The sequence below is a fragment of the Aedes aegypti genome, chromosome 2 (genome assembly GCF_002204515.2).
Source record: "Aedes aegypti strain LVP_AGWG chromosome 2, AaegL5.0 Primary Assembly, whole genome shotgun sequence".
Lineage (NCBI taxonomy): Eukaryota > Metazoa > Arthropoda > Insecta > Diptera > Culicidae > Aedes > Aedes aegypti.
Window position 1 is genome coordinate 281,107,877 of NC_035108.1, and position 27,496 is coordinate 281,135,372.

General features: G+C 45.0%; 1 long non-coding RNA gene across 1 annotated transcript; it reads left to right on the forward strand.

The window, feature by feature from the left end:
• The first annotated feature begins 2,306 nt into the window (after positions 1-2,306).
• LOC110676618 lies at positions 2,307-2,804 on the forward strand. The gene is made up of 3 exons (XR_002500569.1): positions 2,307-2,446; positions 2,513-2,583; positions 2,679-2,804. It is a non-coding gene; the product is annotated as an uncharacterized LOC110676618 (long non-coding RNA).
• The last annotated feature ends 24,692 nt before the right edge of the window (positions 2,805-27,496 follow it).

Genomic DNA, 27,496 nt, shown 5'->3' on the forward strand with positions numbered 1-27,496 from the left:
CACTTTTAGAACTTTTGATTGCGCAACTTTTTGCTGAAGAAACTACTGTTCCATCTCTTATGGTTACAGAGTTATAAGAATTTTTCTTCGAAAAAATGGTTGTTTTCAAATGCCGATATCTCCAAAAGGCGCAAACGGATTTTCAATCTTTTGTCGGCATTAGAAAAAGAATCTCTTTCTCTGGTTATGGTGAAAAAACTGTGAGGACGTTTTTTGTTTGAAAAGATTGACAAAATTTTGAAAATAATATGTTTTTTAACCGAAAATTGTCCATAACTTGAAAAATATTCGAGATAGCTCTTTGGTGCCTTCAGCAAAAATGTGCAAAATTGAAAGTACTGAAAGTGCTTCATACAAAGCATTCATAAAAAATCAACCCTTTAAGATATATTCACCATAAACCGAATTTTATATGGTAAAGAAAGCGAAAAAAAGAGATATTTGCTGGAACAATCGAAATAACTGTATGTAAAGTCATTTTAAATTGAATACACATGTATTGATATCGATCATAGTAAGCGGAATCTAAGGAATTGAAAAAAGGAAAATTATTTGCTGAAGCAGTTTTCAAGTGATCAAGGCCCACCTTCTGGTTCGTTACCTTAGACAGATATTTGGAATTTATATCTGGCTCTTGTTCAAGATTCATGCATTCTTCAACAGGCGAATGCTGCCCTGACTTATTCGTTGTGGCAAATTTATTGGATTTAATTGAATTGAATGGGATAAGTTGGATGCCCAGAAAGAATAATTGCAGATACTTCTATATTTCTATGGGAGGATATCACGGGAAGTAAGGTTTTGGCAATTTGAAGGAATTCTTCAAAGTATACGTTTTGTTATCGTTTAGAAATGATAATATAATAAACGGGACCGGTATTGAACGCATGACCTTCTGCTTAGTAAGCCGAAGCGGTAGCAATTTATAACCAACCACGGCATAGATTAGCTGGACAAACAATATGTCGCGTGAAATAAAAAGACTTCGTTTATGGATAAATGTTCCATGGATCACTGTTAAAACTGCTTCAGCAACTAAATTTCCCTAACTCCTTAGATTTCGCTTATTGTGATCGATCTTATTTCATTACATATATATTCAATTTTAAATGACTTTACATACAGTTATTCCGGTTGTTCCAGCAAATATCTCTTTTTTCGCTTTCTTTATGATATAAAATTCGGATTATGGTGAATATATCTTAAAGCGATAATTTTTCATGAATACTTTGTATGAAGCACTTTCAGTACTTTCAATTTTGCACATTTTTGCTGAAGGTACCAAAGAGCTATCTCGAATATTTTTCAAGTTATGGACAATTTTCGGTTAAAAAACATATTATTTTCAAAATTTTGTCAATCTTTTCAAACAAAAAACGTCCTCACAGTTTTTTTCACCATAACCAGAGAAAGAGATAATCTTTCTAATGCCGACAAAAGATTGAAAATCCGTTTGCGCCTTTCGGAGATATCGGCATTTGAAAACAACCATTTTTTCGAAGAAAATTTTCGATAACTCTGTAACCATAAGAGATAGAACATTAGTTTTTTCGGCAAAAAGTTGCGCAATCAAAAGTTCTAAAAGTGCTCGGAACAAAGTTTTTGCGAGAAATTATCGTATGAGAAGTTATCAAGAAAAAACTGATTTTTCAGTACCACCCTAACTTTTTTGTTAAAAAAAATCATAACTCGCGAACCATAAAAGATAGAAATTTGGGTTCTTCGGCAAAGTTGCTCCAAATCGATTGTTCTAAATCATTGTAGAACATTGTGTAGTCCTAAATGCGTCAGCAAAAAAGTTTATGTGCTGATCTCGTAAACCGTATGGGCCACGCTAATTTCACATCTCTGAAAAAAATGTCTGAGAAATATGAAGAAACTTTGCCGAAGACACCATATATCTAAAATTGACGGTTTAGGCGCAATTGTTTTTGTCTTCCTAGATATGGCTTTGGGACCAATGTGCAATGTCACTAAACCGCACCGGAATCTGAACAGCGTTTTTCTTGGGACGCTTGTAATAGGTTCCATCCAAACTTTTGAACGAATTCTCCCTGATTTATTTCGACAACGGCAATAGGATTAGTCCACGTTATATTGTCAATCAGCTGTGCCCAGTCCTTACACGCAAAAAAATTGTGCGGTAAAAACTACCATTTTAGGGGTGTTGAGTACACCCTTATGTATATGCGCGCCTCTTCATCATATCCAGTCTCTTTAATTCGTACACACATTATTGTACACAGGTAGCGTATGATACCTTCCATGAAGACGTTTATAGAACGTCACCATTCGACGATATTTCGGGACAAAAGAAAGAGTTACTGTGAAAACCACAACATCATTCTGTCAGTGCTGCATTAATTTCCCTAGTTTCTTTACTTATTTACTATTATTTACATTGAAATCTATTTGAAATAGTGCAATTGAACTCATTTCACCTAAGGTATTTAATAGTTTATTCTAAGAACTACGTGGAAGTTGTGCCTTATTATTGAAATCTTATCTACAGTGTCACCTTAAGCCTACAAAGTGCATTACCATAACCCTAAATCTATTCACATTGAGAACCTACATGCAAAGGTAAATTTAAACACTTAAAATACTATTGAAATACTTAAACTAAGGATGTTTAGTACGCATATTTGAACCTATAACGGATAATCTTTGGTTAACAGGCAAGCAGATCGAAGCTCGCATGACCATTGAAACATTGTTCAGCAGCAAGTATCGCACAACGGGACTAAACGTAAGTCACAAATGACAAACATATATTTCTAAAAACACTAAATCGACATTCATTAGTTAAGGCAAAAACATGTAAACTAACACACATAAAATCAATTACAGGAATATAATAATATCCACTTGCAAACGTAAATCCTACGTCTCCGGTCGTTTTTGTGGTATTATAAATTCGGAAACCAACCCTGTGCAGTTAAACGTTGGGCAAATTCCCAACAAGGGTGTTAACTTAAGCGCTCGCACCGGCAAATTTCAGCAGACCAGAAATGCGCTTGATTTTACCATGTCTGTAGTTGGAATCAGATTGTTGTAGATTATTTCTGTCAAATGTAGCGGTAATGCGGTGGGGTGTACCGTAAACATAGTAAATTGGTCTGAATTTCCATGGTAGTTTTAAGAATGGGCGTAGTCTGGGAGGCAGAAACCGATACAAAATTTATGTACGTCATAGTGAGCCGAGATTCTGCTGTCACGAACTGTCACTGTGAGCCCATATCTTTAAGAATGGACAAACTTGATAAAAGCGCGTAATTGATCAAAACAAATGTTTGCATTCCAACAAAGTTGACAACAGTCGGTTGAAAATCAATTCCTGCAACACCCAAAAGCAATGCCACGATAGTACCTTTTAATTTGATCGAATATAAAGTAATGAAACACGCATCTTTTTACTGTTTTCCAATCATCATTAAAATTGAATGCACATAAAACTATGGCCCTTTTTCCAAGTTTGTCCAGAAAGATCGAAGGTACACAATAAAAGAAAACTAGCGATTTTCCCCAAGCCTGCCTTGATTGTCGTTGGTGAGCGGGAGTTATCTTGCAATTTGGAAAATTGTTGTGTCATATTTCGTGTGTAGTATCGGTGACTCCCTCCCAGGGCGTAGTCAGCTAAAACAGTTATTTTTACCACAGAATTTTTTCCCGTGTAGGAATCTGTAGGGTTGGCGTTCCCTTAGTGGACGGTCCCCTATAGTCGCACTAGTGGCTTTTTACGGCCGTTTCGCTGGTAATCGTAGCAAAATAATTTTTGACATGAAGATCAGTAGCTATTTATCTAAGTACCATTGACATACAGCTCGATTTTGTTCAAAAAATGATCGAAATAAATAGTTTTGCTTAAAATTTTAGCTCCCTTGCACCTATAGTTAACCTATTGTTCCTATAGTAGCACTACTAACAGAAACTATTTTGTTATTAAACAAAACAGTTGATAAATTAGGAACTTTTTTACATCAATCGAACGCTTTTGATCCACACTTCAAAGGAAAAATATAAAAGTTTTGTAAAAATACGGTTTTGATTTGTGTTTTGCCTATTCCGTGAGGCTAGTGCTACTATAGGAACAGAAATTAGGAATAGTGCTACTATAGGCACATGTGTTCCTATAGTGGCACAAGCGATAACAAATACAAAAACATGAGTTTTCTTATGTTTCATAATTTTTCCACAAAGCCAAGATAAAAAGCTTTCAGATGATCTAAAAATAATTCCGCAGGCTTTATTTTTCGATTTTATACGAATATTTGTTCTTAGCTATGCGGCTATTGGTACATCGACCCTATATCAATTCTGGTAGTCCTTTTTATCTTCTCAATAGCACCGTGGATTGTGTCTGCCTCCATGTGTGTATGATCTGGTTCCAGCAAACGATGGATGATAGACAATTCTCTACCAGCAAGAATGCATTCTTCAATGAAGTACGAAAACATACAGCAGATGAAGAAATTTACATTTTTTTCCTCTGCAACAGTCGCTGTATCAGAATAATGTGTCCACTTCAGAAGGTAAGAGTTTAAGCTCTTTGTAAAAACAGGACCCAATCTCCTGTGATCCTCGCTTGGCTATTCCCTCATGCCACAGATAGCAAGTTGCCTTAGTTTACTCACTGGAGACTGTCTTGTACGTCGTTAGATTAAGCGTATATAACTGACGCTGATAATACGACTCGCCACTGGTCAACGGCCGTGATTATCGTGGCCACCCGGTCGCTGCCAGCCTGCCTGTAGATCCCGTCCGAATCCTAGGCCTTCGTGGTCACAGTTTACTACCAAATACTCAGAAGGTTGATGGATCAGGTTAACCGAAGTGCGTTACTGCTCACTATGTTCACTATTCACGTGGTCACAATTGGGGTGAATATAGACCACCGTCACCTTCACGGGTGGACTGCTTCCAAAAATAGTCCGTTCCTCCGTCTTAACACCACTGGTCTTTTTCTACTTGGACACTTTGGAAATTAGCTGTTCCTTCGTTCAGGGTACTCCAGCAAGTGGACGAGTATCGTCCACCAGGCTCACTCGGAACCAGCGAATAGCCTTTTTCTTCGATTTTTATTGCCAAACTGCATTGGCTACCAAACTAGGTCGCCGTGGGGTGGTTTGTGGATGTCTTGTTTTGTATGTCTGTTTTAACAAATTGTGTTCTGTGTTTTGTGTGCTTTCAATTCGACCGTTGTGCCATCCTCCTATCTAACTCAATAAGTCTTGCATGGGTTATTTTGTCAATTGCATGTTTTCTTATAGGTTAAAGTATTTAGTTATATTCTTAGTTCCCCAAGTATGACTGAAAATCAAAGGAAAAAGTGGACATCGCAAAGCGACTGGTCACAACATTTTCTTGAACCGGAACCACATGTTCTTCGACACATCATACTTTATACAAATCGAACATTTTTCAGATGGTCAAATCACTCGAAAGATATTTTTTCTTGCTTTTCTCTCTCGTAACTGGTGTACGCAGGAAATTGTCGGATATGCCTTCGAACTATTTCTTTTGAATCATCTGAGGTTTCTAATCTCGATCGGTTACCAGATCTACCATCCTCTGAGCATATTGTTGCGGCACTGGTATGTTGCTTTCCCAAAAGGCTCCGTATTTTTCTCTCCAAAACGTCAAGTATCTTCAGATACATACCTCTGCATACTTGCAACCTTCCAGAACTAGTGGGTAGAAAATATTTCACCGAATACTGACGACGCGATGGTCCTGCTGTTGTATACCGCACTTTTTCTTGGCTGTCGATGTTGTTGATCAGAAATCCAGATCCGGATGATTTAAGCCATGGTTCTCAACCTTTTCGACAAGAAACCTCCATAAACAATGTTGACAAAATCCAACAAAACATAATGCAGAGCAAGTAGGATAAATCCCTTGGGAACCTTCATCTTGCACTTTAACATTGTGGATTTTTCTCCATCCGTAGATTTGAAACTCTGCAGTAAATCACATTTATGTCCGTTTTCAGAATAGAGTAAAGAAAAACTTGGAACAACAACGATTCAGTATAAGCTGGTGAATTTTTCTCGGCCGAAACATTGCAAATAAAATGTTTCTTCAAAACAACGCATTTTAGCCGAAATATGAGCTCAGTAGTCTAGCTAACGTGAAACAAAAGTGCAAATGATAATACACATTCTTCAACATTCCAAATCCCACTAGCTTTTCATCAAAAATATTCCCAGGAGTTAATAGAGATCTAAAGCCCTGTCCCATTTTCAGTACCGAACGAAGTTTAGGCCAGAAACACATATTTACTCAATATTTAAGTTCATTTCGTTGGTTTACGGTCAGAAAACTTTTTTTTTCTGATTTATGAGCTTTTGTTACACCCCTTGGATTGTGTGTGTGTTTTTTTTTTTTTTTTTTTTTTTTTTTTTTTTTTTTTTTTTTTTTTTTTTTTCATGCATCTCTAGGAGTTAAAAAAATCTTCTTAAGACTGGCCTGTATTTGTTCATGCTCATGCCACAGTGTATGGTTTGGCACTGTGTGGGATTCGCAATGGGGCGCCTACCCACTAAAAAACAGTCTCCTAGGTACACCGTCACCGTAAAGAATTCTTCTCCGGCACCACCTTGCGGTATTACTTCGAAGAAGAGGCGACACATGCTACGCGCACCCTTCATTAAGCCCTTCGGCTCCATCATTAATTTGTTAGTTCCATTATTAATTTGTTTCGCTTTCAGCGAATGCCATGCCAAGCTGAGCCCTTCGGCTCCCATTAATAATTTGTTAGTATTCCTAGTTAGTGATCTAAACATGCCATATTCAGCCATTCGGCTCACGATACCATGGGTGCCAGAAACTCCCAGGCGAAGGAAGTTCTCTCGGTGCTGGACGCGTGCCATTTAGCACTCCAGGTTCTCGCGCACTACTCGGATAGTCCCCGGCGGTGAATCTACCCTACCCCGACGAAGAGTTCCCCGGAGGTGGAAGTTCTTCCGGTACCGATGCTGCCCGGATAGGTGCCAAGGTCGATCCTGCGATTCCGGTTGGTGGATGAATTCCGGTTCACAGGTGCCCTGACGACCAATTTGGCAAGACAATTCACACCGTCTTCAGCTCAAGGCTGCACAGACTGAACAATCACAAACATTAGACAACGGACAACACGAAACACCCAGTAGCCCAATGATGAATTTTTCGTTTGACGAAAAGTTTCTACCGACTGGAGTGGGAATCGAACCCACACTTCATGGCACAATATGCCTAAACGACTGACGCCGCTAACCGCACGGCCACGAAGCCTACAACTTCCGGTGCTTTTCCACGATCTACTCGGTCCGGTCCCCGACGGTGGATCAAGCTTACCTACCGGTTGGGTGCCGAGGTCGGTTCGGCGATTCCGGTTAGAGACTGACTTCCGGTTCACCGGCTTGTTCCTCCCTCCACTTCCGCTGAAGCAATGACATTATTTTCGTCACCGCCATGTTCACCGCGTTCCACATCACCTCATCGCTACACATTCTATCCACTACGTTGTCTACGGTTACGTCAGCACCGCAGACCGCTGTCATCTCGCTACGTTCCGCAGCAAAACGTGGACACTCGAAAATGACGTGTTCCGGCGACTCCTCTACGACTGGGCACTCAGCGCAGAGCGGCGACTCTGCGTGGCCGAACCTGTGCAGATATTTCTTGAAGCAGCCGTGACCTGACAAGAACTGCGTCAAGTGGAAGTTGACTTCTCCATGGGATCTGCTCACCCATTTCGCCAGATTTGGAATAAGGCGATAAGTCCACCTTCCCTTCTGGATTGTGTGTGTGTGTGTTTTTTTTTTTTTTTTTTTTTTTTTTTTTTTTTTTTTTTTTTTTTTTTTTTTTTTTTTTTTTTTTTTTTTTTCATGCATCTCTAGGAGTTAAAAAAATCTTCTTAAGACTGGCCTGTATTTGTTCATGCTCATGCCACAGTGTATGGTTTGGCACTGTGTGGGATTCGCAATGGGGCGCCTACCCACTAAAAAACAGTCTCCTAGGTACACCGTCACCGTAAAGAATTCTTCTCCGGCACCACCTTGCGGTATTACTTCGAAGAAGAGGCGACACATGCTACGCGCACCCTTCATTAAGCCCTTCGGCTCCATCATTAATTTGTTAGTTCCATTATTAATTTGTTTCGCTTTCAGCGAATGCCATGCCAAGCTGAGCCCTTCGGCTCCCATTAATAATTTGTTAGTATTCCTAGTTAGTGATCTAAACATGCCATATTCAGCCATTCGGCTCACGATACCATGGGTGCCAGAAACTCCCAGGCGAAGGAAGTTCTCTCGGTGCTGGACGCGTGCCATTTAGCACTCCAGGTTCTCGCGCACTACTCGGATAGTCCCCGGCGGTGAATCTACCCTACCCCGACGAAGAGTTCCCCGGAGGTGGAAGTTCTTCCGGTACCGATGCTGCCCGGATAGGTGCCAAGGTCGATCCTGCGATTCCGGTTGGTGGATGAATTCCGGTTCACAGGTGCCCTGACGACCAATTTGGCAAGACAATTCACACCGTCTTCAGCTCAAGGCTGCACAGACTGAACAATCACAAACATTAGACAACGGACAACACGAAACACCCAGTAGCCCAATGATGAATTTTTCGTTTGACGAAAAGTTTCTACCGACTGGAGTGGGAATCGAACCCACACTTCATGGCACAATATGCCTAAACGACTGACGCCGCTAACCGCACGGCCACGAAGCCTACAACTTCCGGTGCTTTTCCACGATCTACTCGGTCCGGTCCCCGACGGTGGATCAAGCTTACCTACCGGTTGGGTGCCGAGGTCGGTTCGGCGATTCCGGTTAGAGACTGACTTCCGGTTCACCGGCTTGTTCCTCCCTCCACTTCCGCTGAAGCAATGACATTATTTTCGTCACCGCCATGTTCACCGCGTTCCACATCACCTCATCGCTACACATTCTATCCACTACGTTGTCTACGGTTACGTCAGCACCGCAGACCGCTGTCATCTCGCTACGTTCCGCAGCAAAACGTGGACACTCGAAAATGACGTGTTCCGGCGACTCCTCTACGACTGGGCACTCAGCGCAGAGCGGCGACTCTGCGTGGCCGAACCTGTGCAGATATTTCTTGAAGCAGCCGTGACCTGACAAGAACTGCGTCAAGTGGAAGTTGACTTCTCCATGGGATCTGCTCACCCATTTCGCCAGATTTGGAATAAGGCGATAAGTCCACCTTCCCTTCTCAGCGGTATCCCACTCGCGTTGCCATTTCACCATCGTGTCGGCTCGGGCAATCTTCCGGGCTCCTCTAGTACTACTAGCTTCGTAGCACTCCTTATCCTCTTCCAAAACGTAGCCGATAGGGACCATTCCGGCAATCACGCATACTGCCTCCGAAGATATGGTTCGGTAGGCACTCGCTACCCGCATGGCCATCAGCCTATACGTGCTGCTAAGCTTGACTCGGTTCCGCTTCGTCTTCATTGCGGTTCCCCACGCCGGGCTAGCGTACCTCAGGATCGACGTAGCCACGCTAGACAATAGCCTCCGCTTACTGCTGCAAATCGCCGAGTTATTCGGCATGATCCTGGACAGCGCCGTGACTGCCCTTGCTGCTTTCTCGCACGCGTAATCGACATGGCAGTTGAAGTTCAGCCGATCGTCGATCATTACGCCGAGGTGTTTTAGCTCCCGCTTTGAGGCTATGGTGTGTTCTCCCACTGTAATCTCAGCCTTCTGCACCACTTTTCGATTGCTGATAAGCAACAGCTCCGTTTTTTGGTGGGCTATCACCAGTTTCTTCTCGTACATCCAGTTTTCGACTGCGTCCACTGCTTCTGTAGCGAGAACCTCCACCCTTTCCAGTGAGTCACCAATGACCACAAGCGTGATGTCGTCTGCAAATCCAACGATTTTGACGCCTGTTGGCAGCCTAAGCGTCAGCACTCCGTCGTACATAGCATTCCACAACGTTGGACCCAGGATAGAGCCCTGTGGAACTCCCGCATTTACCGACCTCGTCTTCTGTCCTTCGCTAGTGCTGTAGCTCAAGACCCGGTTTTCAAAGTAGCTTCCTACTATCTTGCACAGATAATCCGGAACCTTCATTTTATGTAACGCCACAGCAATGGCTTCCCAGCTTGCACTGTTAAAGGCGTTTCTCACATCTATCGTCACGACAGCACAGTAACGGTTACCTCTACGTTTTTTTGTCCTTGCTTTGTCGGCTGTGTCAATCACTGTTTTGATGGCATCTACCGTTGACTTTCCTTTCCGGAATCCATACTGCCACTCCGACAGTCCACGCTCTCCCTCAGTGAACGCCATCAGTCTATTGAGGATGATCCTCTCCAACAGCTTTCCGAGTGTGTCAAGCAAACATATCGGCCGAAACGAGCCTGGTTCACCGGGGGGCTTACCCGGTTTCGGTAGCAGAACCAGTTTTTGCCTTTTCCACTGTGCTGGGAAATGTCCCTCATCTAAGCAGATCTGGAGTGATGTCCGAAACATATCTGGGTTGGCCGTGATAGCTGCTTTCAACGCTACGTTGGGAATACCATCTGGGCCAGGCGCTTTCTTCGGCTTCATTTTCTTGGCCGCCTCTATGAGCTCCTCATTGGTAATGATTGCTCTTTCTTCACCTTCCTGGCCATACGGTGTCGGTGGCCAGACCGTTGGCGCGTGTTGTGGGAACAACCCGTCGACGATAATCTGCAACTTCTCTGGGCATGTTTCAGCGGGTACGGCTGGACCACTGATCTTGGCCATCGCCACCCTGTATGCATCTCCCCACGGATTTGCATTGGCATCGCGACACAACTCCTTGAAGCACGTTCTCTTGCTCAGCGAAATTTCTCTTTTCAGATCGGCTTTCGCCGCCCTCAATGTTACTCTTCGCTCTTCCCTCTCACCATCGGTTTTGGCTCTTTGCATCCGTCTCCTGGCTTGGAGACATCTTTTGCGGAGGTTGCCAAGTGTCTCATTCCACCAGTATACCGGACGACGTCTGTATTTCGGCTCGACCTTCCGTGGCATGGCAATGTCGCATGCTCGTACCATCGCAGCCGTTAACTCCTCCGATCTCAAGTTCAGAACCTGCTCTTCTCTTCTGAGGGCTTCCACGAAAAGCTCTTCGTTAAAACGTTTCGTTTTCCACATCTGCTCATGAGGTGTACTCGCTCTCTGTGAGCATTGTGTTCTTCCACCAATTCTATACCGGACCTCCTGATGATCGCTATGAGTGTACCCATCGCAGACTCTCCAGTTCAGGCCTCCCGTCAACACAGGACTACAGAAAGTGATGTCGATTATTGATTCCCGGCCATCTCTACGGTAGGTGCTGGTTGTTCCTTCGTTACCCAAGTCTACGTCCAGCCTTGCCAGCGCTTCTAGTAGACTACGCCCTCTTGGGTTGGTGAGACGGCTGCCCCACTCAACTGCCCAAGCATTGAAGTCGCCAGCGATGACGACTGGTCTCCGGTCGGCTAGCTTATCGGTTAGCTCGTCCAGCATCTCGTTGAACTGGTCCAATGTCCAGCGGGGGGGTGCGTAGCAGCTACACACGTACACATCGTTAAGCTTTGCAATAACGAAGCCTTCGTCCGCCTGGAACACTATTTCCTGGATAGGATACCTCCCCATCGTCCAGATTGCCGCTGTCTTCGCCTTATCAGCGATCCAGTTACCGTTTCCAGCTGGTACTCGATACGGCTCGGCAAGGATAGCTACGTCGCACTTCGATTCCGATACGGACTTCCACAGCAGCTGTTGCGCTGTGTCACAGTGGTTGAGGTTTAGCTGAGTTACCTCCACTGCGGTTTAGAATTTCTCGCTTGCTTGAAGGCCGGACACTTAGGGCCTCCCGTCGCGTGTCTGTTGCGACTTTTGTCCTTGCAGATCAGGCACCTTTGCTTATTGTTGCAATCTTGCGCCTTGTGACCTTCGTCGCCACACCATCTACAGAGCTTACTTCTGTCTGGTCCTTCGCAGTTCCGTGCCAGGTGGCCGTATTCCAGGCACCTGTAGCATCCCTCCGGTCTCTGGGAGATCTTCAGTGGACATACTGAACAACCGACTCGAATTTTCCCGACTTCCAGCGCTTTGTTGGCTGCGTCTACTGGGAGCTTTATGGACGCCGCCTGTGTACCAAGCGGTGCTCTTCTTAGCCGTACTGTCATCTGCACCGTTTCCAGATCGCACTGCTCCTTTATGGCGGTCCTCACTTCCTCTTCGGTGGTGATCCAATCCAGATCCCGCAATTGGAGTGTCACTTCAGGGCACATGGCTTTCACCTGCACCTTTTCGCCCATGACTCTCTCGGTTAGCTCTTTGTATGTCGAGCTTTTGTTCACCGAGTCTTTTTTTAGCTCGATGAGCATGTCTCCCGTCTGGGTGCGTCTGATCTTCTGAACGTCGGCACTAAACTCCTTTAGTTGAGGGTCCGTCCTCATGGCCCGCAAGACTTCAGCATAAGTGTCCTCGCTAGTTTTGACGACAACAGCTTCGCATTTTGCCTTCTTCCTGATTGGCCTTTGCTTTCTGGCACTCTCCTGTTTGCCTCTCTTCTTCTTGTTCCGGACCTCTTGCCATGGGATATCGCCAGGTCCCCCTCTGAGCACTTCATCCGCCGGTTTTGGATTTACGTTTTTCGGCTTCTTGGATACAGCCTGTCTTTCGTCTCCTGGTGACGACCTATGTCTTTTGGGGGTGAAACTTGGCGTAGTTCCTATTCCCGCTGACCTTTCTTTCCCCTTGCTGTCTTTCCGAGGGGCTATGCCGGTTTTTTCCGGCTGCACTACCGCAGCTGCCAGGGCCTTTTTGGTCGCCGCTAACTCGGTTTCAACAGCTTCAATCCTCTGCATCACTTTCCTCCAGTCCTTGACGGCGGATCCGAGGGTTCCTTGAATCCTTGCCACGAGGTCCTTAATGTCTTTGTGCACGTTGTGCCTCTTATCGACGAATTCCCGAAGCTCATCTACGACGGTTTTCGCCGCTTCCACCTTCGATTGCCTCGGGGGTAACTTCCACGCACTTTGCAGCTGATGTTGCTGCTGTCTCTCACGCTGCTCCTGCTCACTTTGCGACTTATCCCGCCGCTCCTGTTCACGTGTTCGCTGCTCGTGCAGCTCATCTTCGCTCTGCTGATGTTCCAGCTGCTGCTGTTCCAGCTCCTGCTGTTGGCATTGCTTCGGTGGCGACCTCGGCAAGCCACTTTTTGCGAACGGATTCGCTGTTTCACCTACGTTGATGTTGTTAACTTCCATGCTTAAGGGTCCCCCCTCCAAGCCGCTATCTCCACCCGTCGTAAGTAGTCGTCCTTGTGATCCCATGGGTACCTTTGCTTGCAGTGAGGTCCACGCGAGGGCTGACACGGTCCTTCATGGGGTACCGGGTTCAGAGCCAGATCGACGCTAGTCAGGAATATCCATCTGAGCCTACTTCCACCAGCTAAGGTGGCGAGCTTTGAACGTACTAGGAGGCCTGCCACGGTTTTAACGGGACGGGGGCAACCGTTCCATTAGCCCACCTGCCGTTTCAGAATAGTGTCACCCATTCTTACTAAGGAAGTGGAATAGAGCGATTGTCAGCTCTATAACGTCGTGTTGATACAGTCCTTGACCTTGACCTTGTCCTTGCAGCCAGTATGCCGTAATTAGGATCTTACTGGCATCGATCCTAATGTGCCGGTTGGCACTCCAATGGTTGGGCTAAGGCACTTTGAAAGCGGTACCAGGTCGCTTGTTCAGGGTTACTTACAGATATGTGGTTTTTTGTAGAGATTCACCAGAGCCCACTGATGAACCCCCGCCACATCCTAGGTAGACCATGCTTGAGCCCCTGGTCAGATGGACCAGACGCTCGGCCACCTCCCGAAGGAAGTACCAAAGGTGGTATTCCATACGGCTGTATGTATGAGTTTCGCTTGGAAAGGGTAAAAATCCCAAGCTTCCACCTGGCACCTCCTCACTCTAGCTGATGTCAGAAGGACAACAGTGCCCAGGTTGCACTACCAGCTAAGTACGCAACCCTTAGCTGGCGGTCTTTGTCATCGTTAGACCCGTGGAAGCGTGAGGTAGGGGCTTGTGAGGACCAGAGCTATGTTGGACGCTCCTTCCTGGTTGTCGACTCACCATTTCGCAACCCTGTGTGTGTGTGTGTGTGTGTGTGTGTGTGTGTGTGTGTGTGTGTGTGTGTGTGTGTGTGTGTGTGTGTGTGTGTGTGTGTGTGTGTGTGTGTGTGTGTGTGTGTGTGTTTTTTTTTTTTTTTTTTTTATAGTAGGGTTCAAAAAAGCTTCAAAAGCCTGGCCTGTTGTGTGTTGGCACGGTGTGGGACTCACGTTAGGCGTGCTTAACCACTAAAAAACTTTCCCTACTGCTCCTGTGCCTCGATCTCCCCCGGAACTACATCAGGCAACTTCATCGGGGGAGGGCTGTGCTCATGCACTTCTGTGCTCATGCACTTCTTCAATCTCAGCCTCTAACTGTTCTGCTAGTTCGCTGTTGGAGCGTTTTGCCCAATTGGCGGTTGAACATCTCGCCAGGACTTTGGACAGCTTTCTGTGCGACGACGCATACTTCCCTTGGGCTGGCCTCGCGTCAGAGCTCTGTTGATCTTCTACTGGACGCTCATGTGCACTTCGTTGCTCTACGACGACTTGTTCTCCGCTGCTGCTGTTCGAGCTCTCCTTGTTGACCAGTTGGATGCCGAGGTCGGTCCAGCGATTCCGGTTGGAGGATGACTTCCGGTTCACTGGCGCCCAGACGACCCAAAACTGGTTTGTGACGATCGATGCTACTCGGCTTAGTCCCCGACGGTGGAGCTAGCCTACTCCGGCTACGCGCTTCTTCATGATTCGATACAGGCCGGTGGAGTGCCGAAGTCGGTCCAGCGATTCCGGTTGGAGGATGGCTTCCGGTTCGCTGGCGCTCCGACGACTCAAGCCGGTGATACGCTACGTACTACTCAGAGTAGTCCCCGGCGGTGGATCTATCCTACTCCGACGAAGATTTCCCCGGCGGCGGAAGATCTCCCGAACCGATGCTATCCGGGCAGATGCCGAGGTCGGTCCTGCGATTCCGGTGGAGGGAAGCTTCCGGTTCACAGGCGCCCCGACGATCATTTGCCGGTGCAACAACGCGATCTACTCAACTAGTCCCCGGCGGTGGACTTAGCCTACTCCGAAGCTGGCCGGGCAGATGCCGAGGTCGGCCCTGCGATTCCGGTGGAGGGAAACTTCCGGTTCACAGGCGCCCCGACGACCATTTGCCGGTGCTATTTCGCGAATTACTCAGCTGGACCCCGGCGGTGGACTCAGCCTACTCCGACTCGACGTTGGTCGGCCAAGTGCCAGGGTCGGTTCTGCAATTCCGGTTGGAGGATGGCTTCCGGTTTGCAGGCGCCCCGACGACTATTAACCGATACTACGCTACGCCCGCTCTACTCGGTCTAGTCCCCGACGGAGGATCTAGCCTACTCCGATCGCGACCCGGAGCTCTCTGGTCTTCACGCCATCTCCTTTGCAGCAACGACATAATCGCCGTTATTCCCCTGTTCACCGCATTCCAGGTGCTTTCATGCTGGCACATGTTCTGCACGATGTTGTCCGGATTTAGAACGCTTGCGGTTTCTGGCATCATCTCGCTTCGTATATCCCTGAATCGAGGGCAGTCGAATATAACGTGCTCCGATGTCTCCTCGATATTTGGACAGGCCGGACAATGTGGAGATTCTGCGTGTCCGAATCTGTGCAGATATTTCCGGAAGCATCCATGGCCTGACAGAAACTGGGTCAGGAAGAAGTTAACTTCTCCATGTTTTCTGGTCGTCCACACCGACACGTTAGGAATGAGCCTGTGGGTCCACCTTCCTTTCTCCGAGTTATCCCACTCCTGCTGCCACCTGGCCATTGTGTCCAACCTAATGGTATTCCTCACATTCCGTGTGTCCCTTTGCTGGTAACATGCGATGTCTTCAGCCAGAGTGATGCAGATGGGGATCATTCCGGCGATAACGCACACTGCCTCCGATGATATAGTGCGGTAGGCACTCGCAACCCGTATAGCCATGAGCCGGAACGTACCTGCCAGCTTATCTCGATTACGTTTGGTTCCCAACGCTGCAGCCCAAGCCGGGACTCCATACCTCAGTATAGACGATGATACGGTCGCTAGAAGACGCCTCGTGCTGCTTCTTGGTCCTCCAATGTTGGGCATGATCCTGGCTACGGTGTTAGCAGCTTTCGCTGCCTTTTCGCAGGCATAGTCTACGTGGCTGTTGAAGTTTAGCCTGTCGTCGACCATTACTCCGAGATGCTTTAGAGAGCGCTTCGATGGGATTGCGTGCCCTCCGACGTTGATTTCCAACTGCTGTACCGCCTTGCAGTTGCTGACCAGCACCACCTCCGTTTTATGATGAGCCAACTGCAGCTTGACTCCAGTCATCCACGATCCGATGGTGTCTAGCGATTCCGCCGTCAGCATCTCCACCTCCTCCGCAGTCTCACCAGTTATCGCAAGAACGACGTCGTCTGCGAACCCGACGATCTCGACTCCATTCGGCAGTGACAAGGTTAGCACTCCATCGTACATCATGTTCCACAATGTTGGACCAAGTATGGATCCTTGTGGAACTCCCGCCGTGACTTCAATTGACATCCGTCCCTGGTTCGTGTCGTAGACCAGTACCCGGTTCTGGAAGTAACTTTGCAGAACTTTACACAGATATCCGGGAACCCGCATTCTGTGTAGGGCTGCGGCAATAGCCTCCCAACTGGCACTGTTGAACGCGTTCTTGACGTCTATTGTTACCACTGCGCAGTATCGATTGCCTCTCCTCTTCTGCTTGGCCGCTTTCTCCGCGCACGCGATGACTGCCCGAACAGCATCCACCGTCGAAGTCTTTTTACGGAATCCGAACTGCCTTTTCGACAATCCGTTCTCGCCTTCCGTGTAGATCGTCAGCCTGCCGAGGATGACCTTCTCCAAAAGTTTGCCAAGAGTATCCAGCAAGCAAATTGGTCTATATGAAGCAGGATCTCCTGGCGGTTTTCCCGGTTTTGGCAGTAACACCAGCTTCTGCACCTTCCATCTGTCTGGGAAGCAGCCTTCCGCTAGACACTTCTGCAACGCTGTCCTGAATATGTCTGGGAACGCCAAGATTGCTGCCCTTAGCGCAACATTAGGGATACCATCTGGTCCGGGAGCTTTGTTCAGCTTCAATCCTTTCGCAACCGTTATCAGCTCGGCGTTAGACACTTGTATACCGGCATTTTCCTCATCTACGTCAGCGTACGGTGTGGGCGGCCACGCTGTTGGAGCATGCGTAGGAAAGAGACCGTTCACTATCGCCTTCAGTTTGTCGGGACACATTTCAGCTGGGGTAACTGGGCCCTTGATCTTCGCCATCACTACTCGATAGGCGTTGCCCCAGGGATTTGCGTCAGCTTCCCGGCACAACTCCTTGTAGCAGTTCGTTTTACTCGTCGATATTTCCCGTTTGAACGCGGCTCTGGCCAGTCGGTAGGTCACTTTACGCTCTTCCATGCTGGCTTCGGATCTAGCTCTCTGCACGCGTCTTCTGGCTCTTAAGCAGGCTGCGCGAAGGGTGCTGAGTCTGTCGTTCCACCAGTATGCAGGACGCCGTTGATTCCTTGGCTCCAGTTTTCTCGGCATAGTCGCGTCACACGCTCTCGCCAACGCTTCTGTCAGCTCTCCTGCATCCATGTTTGGAGCGTCGCTTACTGCTCGGAGTGCTTCGACGAAAAGATCCTTATCGAAATGCTTCGTCTTCCACCTTCGTTCTCCATTCCTCCTCTGCCATACTGCACAACTTCTCTGGCCAACGCAGTAGTGGATCGCTTGATGGTCACTGTGGGTGTATTCTTCGCTAACTCTCCAGTTCATATTGGTGACCAGTGACGGGCTGCAGAAGGTCACGTCGATGATGGACTCCCTACCGTCTTTGCGAAATGTGCTAGCGAGACCGTCGTTGCACAGCCTTACGTCGAGCTTCGCTAGAGCTTCCAGCAAACTGTATCCTCTCGCGTTGGTCAGTCTGCTACCCCACTCCACGGCCCAAGCATTGAAGTCTCCTGCTATTATTACCGGCGTTCGACCGATCAGCTTGTCGGTTAGCACATCCAACATCTGGGTGTACTGCTCCAGTGTCCATCTCGGGGGGGCGTAACAGCTACACACGAAGATTCCGTTAATTTTAACGATCACGAAGCCCTCGTATGAGCGTTCGACAACTTCTTGGATAGGGAATCGGCCCATTACTTGAATCGCCGTCGTCTCTGCTCTGTCTGCTACCCAATTGCCGTTATCGGGAGGAACCCGATACGGTTCTGCAATGATCGCAATGTCGCACTTTGTTTCTGTTGTCGACTGCCACAACAGTTGTTGTGCGGCGTCGCAATGATTGAGGTTCACCTGCGTTATCTCCATCATCATTACTGCCCTGCCTTCGCCTTCTGATATTTGGGGCACTTGAAGCCACCCGTCGTATGGGCGTTACCTTCCTCCACCTTACACAGCATGCACCTAGGTGACTTCAGGCAGTCCCTGCCAACGTGACCTTTTTCACCACATTTCCTGCAGTGTTCGGACCTGTCCGGGCCTTTGCAGTTTATTGCCCGGTGGCCGAAATCCATGCATTTGAAGCATCTCTCTACCGGATTTGTCTCCCGAGGGATCAGTTTCAGCGGGCAAACCGACCATCCCACCTTGATCTTACCAGCCTCGACGAGTTTTTTGGCTGCTGCGACTGGTAATCGGATCGTCGCTATTTGCATACCTCCGTAAGCTCTCCTCAGCCGGATGGACTGTGGTGCTTCTTCCAGGTTGCATTGAGATAGCAGTGCACCCCTCACGTCGTCTTCTGTTGTGATCTCGTCCAGTTCTCTACATTCGATCACTGCCTCCTGGGATAAGGCTCTCACGCTTGCCTCGTTGCCCAGCGACTTCGCGATGAGCTCTCGGCAGGCCGAACTCTTGATCGACGGATCTTTTTTAAGCTCAAAGAGCATGTCACCTTTCTGGGTGCGCCTGGTTCTCACCACGTTTTCACCCAGCTCCTTAAGCTCTGGGTCCTCCCTCACTCTCCTGAGAATCGCCGCGTAGCTTGTCTTATCGCTTGCCTCAATGACAAGAGCATCGCCCCTGAACCTCTCGCGAGGTGACCGTTGCTTTTCTTTCTTCTTCGGTTCCTTTTTTTGCCGCTTCCTCTCCTTACGAGCTGTATTCTTCTCCTTTTGACCTTTCACGGTGCGCCATCCACTGCCGTTCTGCTCACTGACGCACTCATTGCCGCTTCTCTGCTTTTTGGGATCTTCCTCCTCTCCTGGTGTATCCCTCGTTCTTTTTTCCGTGCGGGTGGTCGGATTGCTCCTAGGCGTCTCCTGTTCAACGGCTGTTGCATTCACCGAAGTTAATGCTTTTTCGGCTTTTTCCGCTCTACTCCGCAATTCCTTCTGCCCGCGTTCTGCGGCTGTAACGGCAGACTTGATGCTCGTGACCAGCTGCTTGATTCTGAGGTGGACGTTGTTTTTCGTCTTGACGAACTCATAGAGTTCATTAACCTTCCTCTTTAATTCCGACAGCTCCGACTTATCATGCTGCCGGTCGTCTTGAGCGGTGCTACTCCCCGACTTTGGTGTGAGCACTTGACTCAGGAAGCCTGCATCCCGCTGGTTTCCCGGTAGCTCACTCGGTGTGCTGCATCTGCTAGTGCTGGCTGCTACCGTCTGTGGTATCACTGGCGATCTCTGCATCTTTCCGCTCCTTGCGAATACTATCGCGTCTTCGTTCCCTCCACTAGATTCTCCATCCAAATCGATTATTTGCTCCATTCGATTGGGTCCCCCCTTCGAGCCGCTATCTCTACTCGTTGTAAATAGTCGCCTCTCGTGATCCCATGGTTGTCTATGCAAGCAGGGAGGCCATGCTAGGGTTGACACAATCCTTCATGGGGGTTGTGTTCAGAGCCGGATCGGCGTAAGTCAGGAATGTTACATCTGAGCCTACTACTCACCGAGGTTGGTGACGAGTTTCGAACGTACACGAAGGCCTGCCAAGGTTTTATCAGGACGGAGGCAGTTTCCTCATAGTCCTATTCGCCGTTTCAAGTTGGTGTCACCCTTCCTTACTCAGGGAACAGTAGAGTACGCTGCCAGCCCACGACTGTTAGTCGACGTATCCAATCCGTAATCCGTGTCCTGTCCGTTGTTCTGCGTTGTGACCAGTATACCATAATCAGGATTTTACTGGCATCCATCCTGATGTGCCGGTTGGCACTCCGAAGGGCTAAGGTACTTTGAAAGCGGTACCAGGTCGCTTGTTCAGGGTTACTTGCAGATATGTGGTTTTTTGTAGAGATTCACCAGAGCCCACTGATGAAACCCCGCCACATCCTAGGTAGACCATGCTTGAGCCCCTGGTCAGATGGACCAGACGCTCGGTCACCTCCCGAAGGAAGTACTAAAGGTGGTATTCCATACGGCTGTATGTACGAGTTTCGCTTGGAAAGGGTAAAAATCCCAAGCTCCCACCTGGCACCTCCTCACTCTAGCTGATGTCAGAAGGACAACAGTGCCCAGGTTGCACTACCAGCAAAGTACGCAACCCTTTGCTGGCGGTCTTTGTCATCGTTAGACCCGTGGAAGCGTGAGGTAGGGGCTTGTGAGGACCAGAGCTATGTTGGACGCTCCTTCCTGGTTGTCGACTCACCATTTTGCAACCCTGTGTGTGTGTGTGTGTGTGTGTGTGTGTGTGTGTGTGTGTGTGTGTGTGTGTGTGTGTGTGTGTGTGTGTGTGTGTGTGTGTGTGTGTGTGTGTGTGTGTGTGTGTGTGTGTGTGTGTGTGTGTGTGTGTGTGTGTGTGTGTGTGTGTGTGTGTGTGTGTGTGTGTGTGTGTGTGATACAATCCACCTCCCACTGGCCGGCAGTGCTTTTATGGAAGAAAATTGTATGCATGTATTTAATAATACCCTTCGATATCTTTATATCTGCAGACAATTTTAGCCCAGGAGATGAAAGGTGATAGCTCTACTGTAATTCCAACGACCCATTTCAAGAATGGCAGTAAATACACACACATTCTGAGGTCATTTTCATTTACAGTAAGCCCCGCATAAAAACATCCAGATATCAAATGGATATATGCAATGTTTTTACACTTCCCGAATCGAAAATTATATTTTCGACCCTGGCACGTATTTAGTTTGAATTGGTAATAAGTGAGTAAAGTAAACAATATTAAAGAACGATTTTACCAGGATGTGAAGCAGTTTTTCTCCGTCGTCGCACCGGGGTTTCCGTAAAATACTATACACTTTTTCACCGCACTCCACGCGTAACACGTTCGATCCTGACCGCATCACCCGCCCCGCAGGAGCAAGTGTTGTAGTCAAAGGATCACACACTACTGAACCGATCCGCGAGTCACGCCACTTTTTTTTTCCCTGCACTTCGCGCGTAACACGTTCGATCCTGACCGCATCACCCGCCCCCGCAGGAGCAAGCGTCGCAGTCAAAGGATCACACACTACTGCAAAACAGGGGAAAAAATTCTCCGGCAACGAAAATACGCGCGAATCCGTCAGGAAAATCAATCGGACGACGCAAAACCGAACTGCCCTGCTTGGGCTTCACAAAGCACTACCGCTTTTGTTACACCCCTTGGATTATACTTAAATTTCGGATGTATTTTGTTTTCCCTGTCCCTTCTGAAATGTCAGATGGGAACAACCCTAGTGTTAAAAACTTAAGCTGTTGTTGTTGTTGTTTGAGAGGGACTTTAACCCGAAGGTCATTCGTCCCTAAAAACTTAAGCCCCTGTGACGTTTTCGTCTACTAAGTGAACGTCAAACGTAATCAAAAGTGTCAAGGTTCAAATTTGAACCCATTTTTGAAATGAAAGTTTAAATATTATTTGCGCGGGAAAATTTGCCAAAATAGTAACAAGAACACGCCCTAACGCGTTATTTAATAAAAATAAGTTTTTAATCAAAAATTTTAGGACCCAATTGAAGATTTCATCAGAAATTGTCAGCTCTGGATGCTCTGCATTGAATATTTTAAGAGACTTGCTAATGGCCTCCTATGTTCTGCTATATTCTGCTGTAGGAGAATTTATCAAAAGTTTTGCCAGGAAATTTTCGAAAGCTTTGTCAGATATTCGTGAGGAATCTTTGCAGAAATCTACCATAGATCACTGTGACAAAACTCGATCCAAAATTTTACTTGAAAGCTTAATTAAAAATTCACCAGACTTCCGCGAATGTTTTTTGTTTAAACTGTTAAAAACTTGCTTTGATCACTTCTTCCAATAACAACTGGAACGGATCAGCGTTAAGTAATCATCACTGGCTTGCTATGTAAGCCGACAGAATGACATTGAAGGTAATTTCCCAGTATTATCACAATTGAAAGAAACCAAAAAGGGTATGTTTTAAAAATATTTGAAAGACATAAATTTGCAACTGGGTAAGACAGTGTCCATTTATTACGTAATGCTAAAATTTGAAATTTATACCCATCGTCCGTAACGCTTTTTGTATGAAGAATTTCAATTTTTTTAATGTGCCATAACGCTTGAGCCTACTCCCCCTCTCCCCCTAGAGGGTTACGTAATTTGTGGACGGCGTCTAATATATTAGGAATAGATTCCTCATAGCAAGAGAAACGACACTTATTTTAAATAGCTTCACGGACCCCCTGAGAGCTCGTCACGGCCCCTCTAGGGGTCCGCGAACCACCGGTTGAGAAACCCTGTTTTAAGCGCTTGTGTTGTCCAGTGGTACTCGTGTAAGCCTACCCGTTTAAAAAAAAGACAATGTACACCGCCTTCAGCCAAAGGCTGCACAGACTGGACAATCACTAACATTAGGCAACGGACAACACGGAACACCCAGTAGCCCAGTGATGAATTATTCGTTTGACGAAAAGTTTCCGGCGACTGGAGCGGGAATCGAACCCACACCTCGTAGCACAATACGCCTAAATGACTGACGCCGCTAACCACACGGCTACGAGCCCACAAGTTTTTATTGGCCTTCTTTCGCTGGACATGTTTCCAATTTTGCTTATTCTTCTTCCTTCTCTTGCTTGGTGATTCATCTTCCTCCTCATCTGACGCTGAATTGAAGATAAACTGTAATGACATTGATGAACAACTGACATATAATTAGGGTAACTGGGGGTAAAACGCGCCCTCTAAGGAAGGAAGCGGTTTTAGCTATGAAGAACATTATAATAAGCCTCTTTTTATTCATAATCTCATAGACAAACATGTTTTCTATCAAATAGTAGAAACAGCCATCCATTTTCTTTTTTCTGGAGTTAACAAACCAATTTTTATAAAATGCTAGCTTATCTGCATTTTTATTTTTTGCGGGGTAAAACGCTCCACCTGATCTTGGCGTTACTGGTTCGCGCGCACGCATGCGCAATCATGCTTGCAAATACGTTGCATACATAAAGGCGTTTGATCAGATGTTATTGTTCGATTATAGTATACATGCTGATTCGAAAAATGTGCATTTGTAAGGTTCAAATTGGCACGTAACTACAGCTTGGCATTACGTTTGCTGGAATTTGAATTCAAACGGCTGTTGTTTTGGTGTTATGAAATAGGAGTGGCCATTTTTCCCCACGGGTTGATTAAAGTTTAAGTCCTTCAATACGCTTTTTAAGGATAAATTCAACACTTTTTTCGCATGGAATACAAACTATGGGAGTGCACAAGGCGACTCTCGGTGATAGTTTCAAAAGTTTTGATGTTTATCGGCCTGAAAAATGGCCTAGAAAATAACACAATATTACAACGAAAATAGCGAAGAACGTTTTTTCGAGTTTTTCACAATTTTTGACAGGGAAACACTAAAAAAATGTATATAGAGAAGCATTTTAATACATTTTTCATTATCTCGGGCGAAAAACAGCGTCCTAAAGCACGTCGTTCGTTCAAAACAAAAGTGGCGCGTTTTACCCCAACGGCGCATTTTACACCCAGTTCCCCTACTTTACATTGGTGTAGGAACAGGGAGGGCCAGGGGGGCCTGGCCCCCTCCAGATTCATCCAGGCCCCCCCCCAGAATTTTTGATGATATTGAAAATAAAAATTAAAAGACAATCAATTTAACATGAAGCAACATCTTTCGAATCAATGTACATGACTCTTGCTATTGACGAAAATCTCTTAAGTAGTTACGTTATTTTATGTTGTACAACTACAGTGAGAAAACCTCGCTTGTCTTACACAACATCGGCGTGGCGGTTTTGACTTCCGTGAATTGCGTGACAACCGAAAGTTTAACCGTCCAGCTGTCCATCGATCGGTTACTGTTAGAACTAGCTTCTGATTTTATACGATATGCGCGATTTTCGACATCTCCGTAGCAAAAAATACCATGGAGTAAAAAAGCGTCAATATAATGGAAGTATAATTCCCAAAATTAGTTTTTTTTAATCCAATTAGTTCTGCATAAACCATAAAGAAGCATACTTACTGCATACTGATTCCTCATGTTTTTCGGAGGAATGAGAATCATCTAAAAAATTCTATATATCAACTTCAACTCCTATAATGTCAGAAAAAATAATTTAAAAAAATAGAATTCTAAAGGAATTTCAGAAAACATAAAGCGTGGATTTTTGTCCAAAAATAAAGCTTAACTTGCAAGGAATTTCGGCATTTTTTCAGATGAATGACAGAAATTTAAACTGGTGTGAAAAAATGTAACAAAATCGACCATAGTGTGACCATAGTGATTCAATTTTTAAAGTAATTTTGCATGAATCAATTTATTGCTCAGACTTCATTTTTCCAAGACAACTTATTATTTAGTAAATAATTTGATAAATTTCCAACAGATTTGTAATATTTTTTTTCAAAAAAATTTCGATATTTTTTTTAGATTTTAATATGATGAAATTCCTCAAGGAATATTGAAAGGTAATTTCAGAACATTTGCAAATCTCTTGGTCAAATAATATTGTGGGACTTGTTCACACTTTCAAAGCGAATTCTTCCTGGTGGACATCCATTTTTCTATGTCTACCTTATATTAGGAAATTAAATCCGGAAAATGTTCCAGGATTTACTTAAAAAATATTACTTATTTTTTCAAAACTTCAGTTTTCCCGCAATACCTCAAAGAAAAACATTGATTCTGTCATATCTAATGCTGAGATATTTCGCTGAATTTCGTCTGTTATTTTTTTTTTAAATATTTTTCCCAAAAAAAAGAGAGAAATTTGTTATATAAATACTTCTGGTAAGTTCATCAAAAGTCATTTCCCAAAGTACTTCACAAATTTCGTCAAAAATCTTCTATATTTAGGATTATTCAACAATTGGAAAGAAAATTGTTTTTGAAATGTCTTTTACCTTCAAATTTTAGGAGGTAATTTGTCCAGGAAAACTTTTGCTTCCGAAATCAGCGTAGCGGTAAAGGAATCTGTAGAGAAACATGTATCAAGTAAATGGGAAGGGGGAAAAATGTATTAAGCTATTCATAAAGAAATTTGTATTGAGCGTCCGTAAAACACTTCTTTAGAAATAATTTTGACAATCATCGGCAGAATCCATATTCTAAGTTTGAATATTTGTATGATATGAGGGCAAAATTTAAAAGTCAAGGATGGATAGATTTCAAGGATAATTTCTAAAGAAGATTCTAATGGACCTTGTTGAGAAATTTGTTTTATTTGTAAATTCATTGGATAGGTTTTAACTATCCTGTAATTTACCTCTATATAAAAGATTATAAATTATCTTTAATTGTACCATTGCCCATCCATTATTCTACCTGCTTCAACATTTTGTTGTTTCTCCTTCCTTCGCATGACGCTTTGAGGAACTTCGTACAAAAATCTTTCGATACTCAAAAAAGCAACATTTCTCGGTTACTTTTTCAAATCGACGTAAGTAACTTTTATACGGTTTTGAGAAAATTAATTAGGAAAAATCAAAATCTATCTTCTAAAACTGTTTTAAAATGAATCATTTTTTTAACATTTTTTTGCCGTGTACTTCGCTCAAATTTTGCAGCTCACGTTCAAAAACTAGGTAGTTTCTATTATTTCCCACAAAAATAATTATAAGAAAATGATAAGCCGTTTCATTCAGTTACTTTCGACGTTTTTCTACCAGTGTAAAATCGGCTCAAGTAGTGTTTTGTTTTGATTCGTGGTTAAGTCATTTTTTCTCTCCATACAGCGGGCGGCGAAAGTAGTGGTTAGGTTGCGAAAGTTGAAAATGTTACTTTCGTCGTTTTGTAAATCCGGAAATTAAACGTTCTAAAAGTGAAAAGTTGAGTTGGTACAGAGCGGTACGTGTAGAATTCCGCCTGCTTAACACGTAGGATCGATAAAGTAAGTTTGTATACTTTTTTGACTTGAGTCTGTATGAATAAGTTTTCGAGATTTAAAAAAAGGTAAATTATAGGAATTGCAAAATTCTTATACGTATGGTTCCTGATTCCTGAAAGTCCATCAGGGATTCCTTAACAAACTTTCAAAGTAATGCAAAAGTTTCCCCTAAGATATTAATTCATTAAAATCTCACATTACGAATTTTTCCACAATACATCTTCGTCCATGTTCTTAAAAGATGCCGGCAATATTTTTGCGTTAAGGTGAAGATGAATCGAAGCCAAACTTCAAATTTTCAAGAGCACGGATCTGGAGAACCAAACATCCGTTTAAGCTGAAAACCTAATCGATTGGTCACTAGGTGGTGGTGACCCAAAGTTTGGTGGGAATTTATAGAGATAGGAAAAAATGAGTTATACATAAATATGTTCACCACAGTATCATCAAACTTTGAAGTTCATGCAATATATTATCTTAGATTTTTGGTTAGAGGAATTCGGGGCATAATGGACACATCAAGCAAATGCTTTTTTTAAGACCATACAATGACATTTTTTTCAAATCAATCCCGGCTAGTTTTCAAGTTTGATATTAGTACGACGTGCTACATTCATTCATGGTAATAAAAATCATATCATAAGTCTGAAAAGTGAGATAGAAAATTAGGTCCAAAACAAGGCTGGTAAAAAGGTTTCGGGGCAAAATGAACACTTGCATGAAATTTGATGATTCCAAAATATTTAATGTCTGTCAGTCGTTCCGATGTGTAAAAGGGCTCTCCCTCTTCATAAAAGCTAAAAAGAACCTTTTTGGGTGCGTTATTTTCCTTAAAAATTAGATTATCCCACCGCCTTGTTTATATGCCAATTTGAAACAGAGAAAATCTTAAAGTCAAAATTCAAAGGACAATTGAAGCAAAACATTAACTTTTTTACCGTCAAACATTTCAAATGCATTACAGATTTCATGCAGTGTATGAACTTTTGATGAATTATACATATTCTCAGAGATTGAGGGGCTGTCAATTTCCCCCGGGTGTTCATTATGCCCCTAATCCCCCTGCAAAAGTTCCATCCATTTTAACACCAATCATTTGTATATATCTATTGTAGAAGACGAAAAAAAAGAACAAGATTTTTTAGTAGTAGGA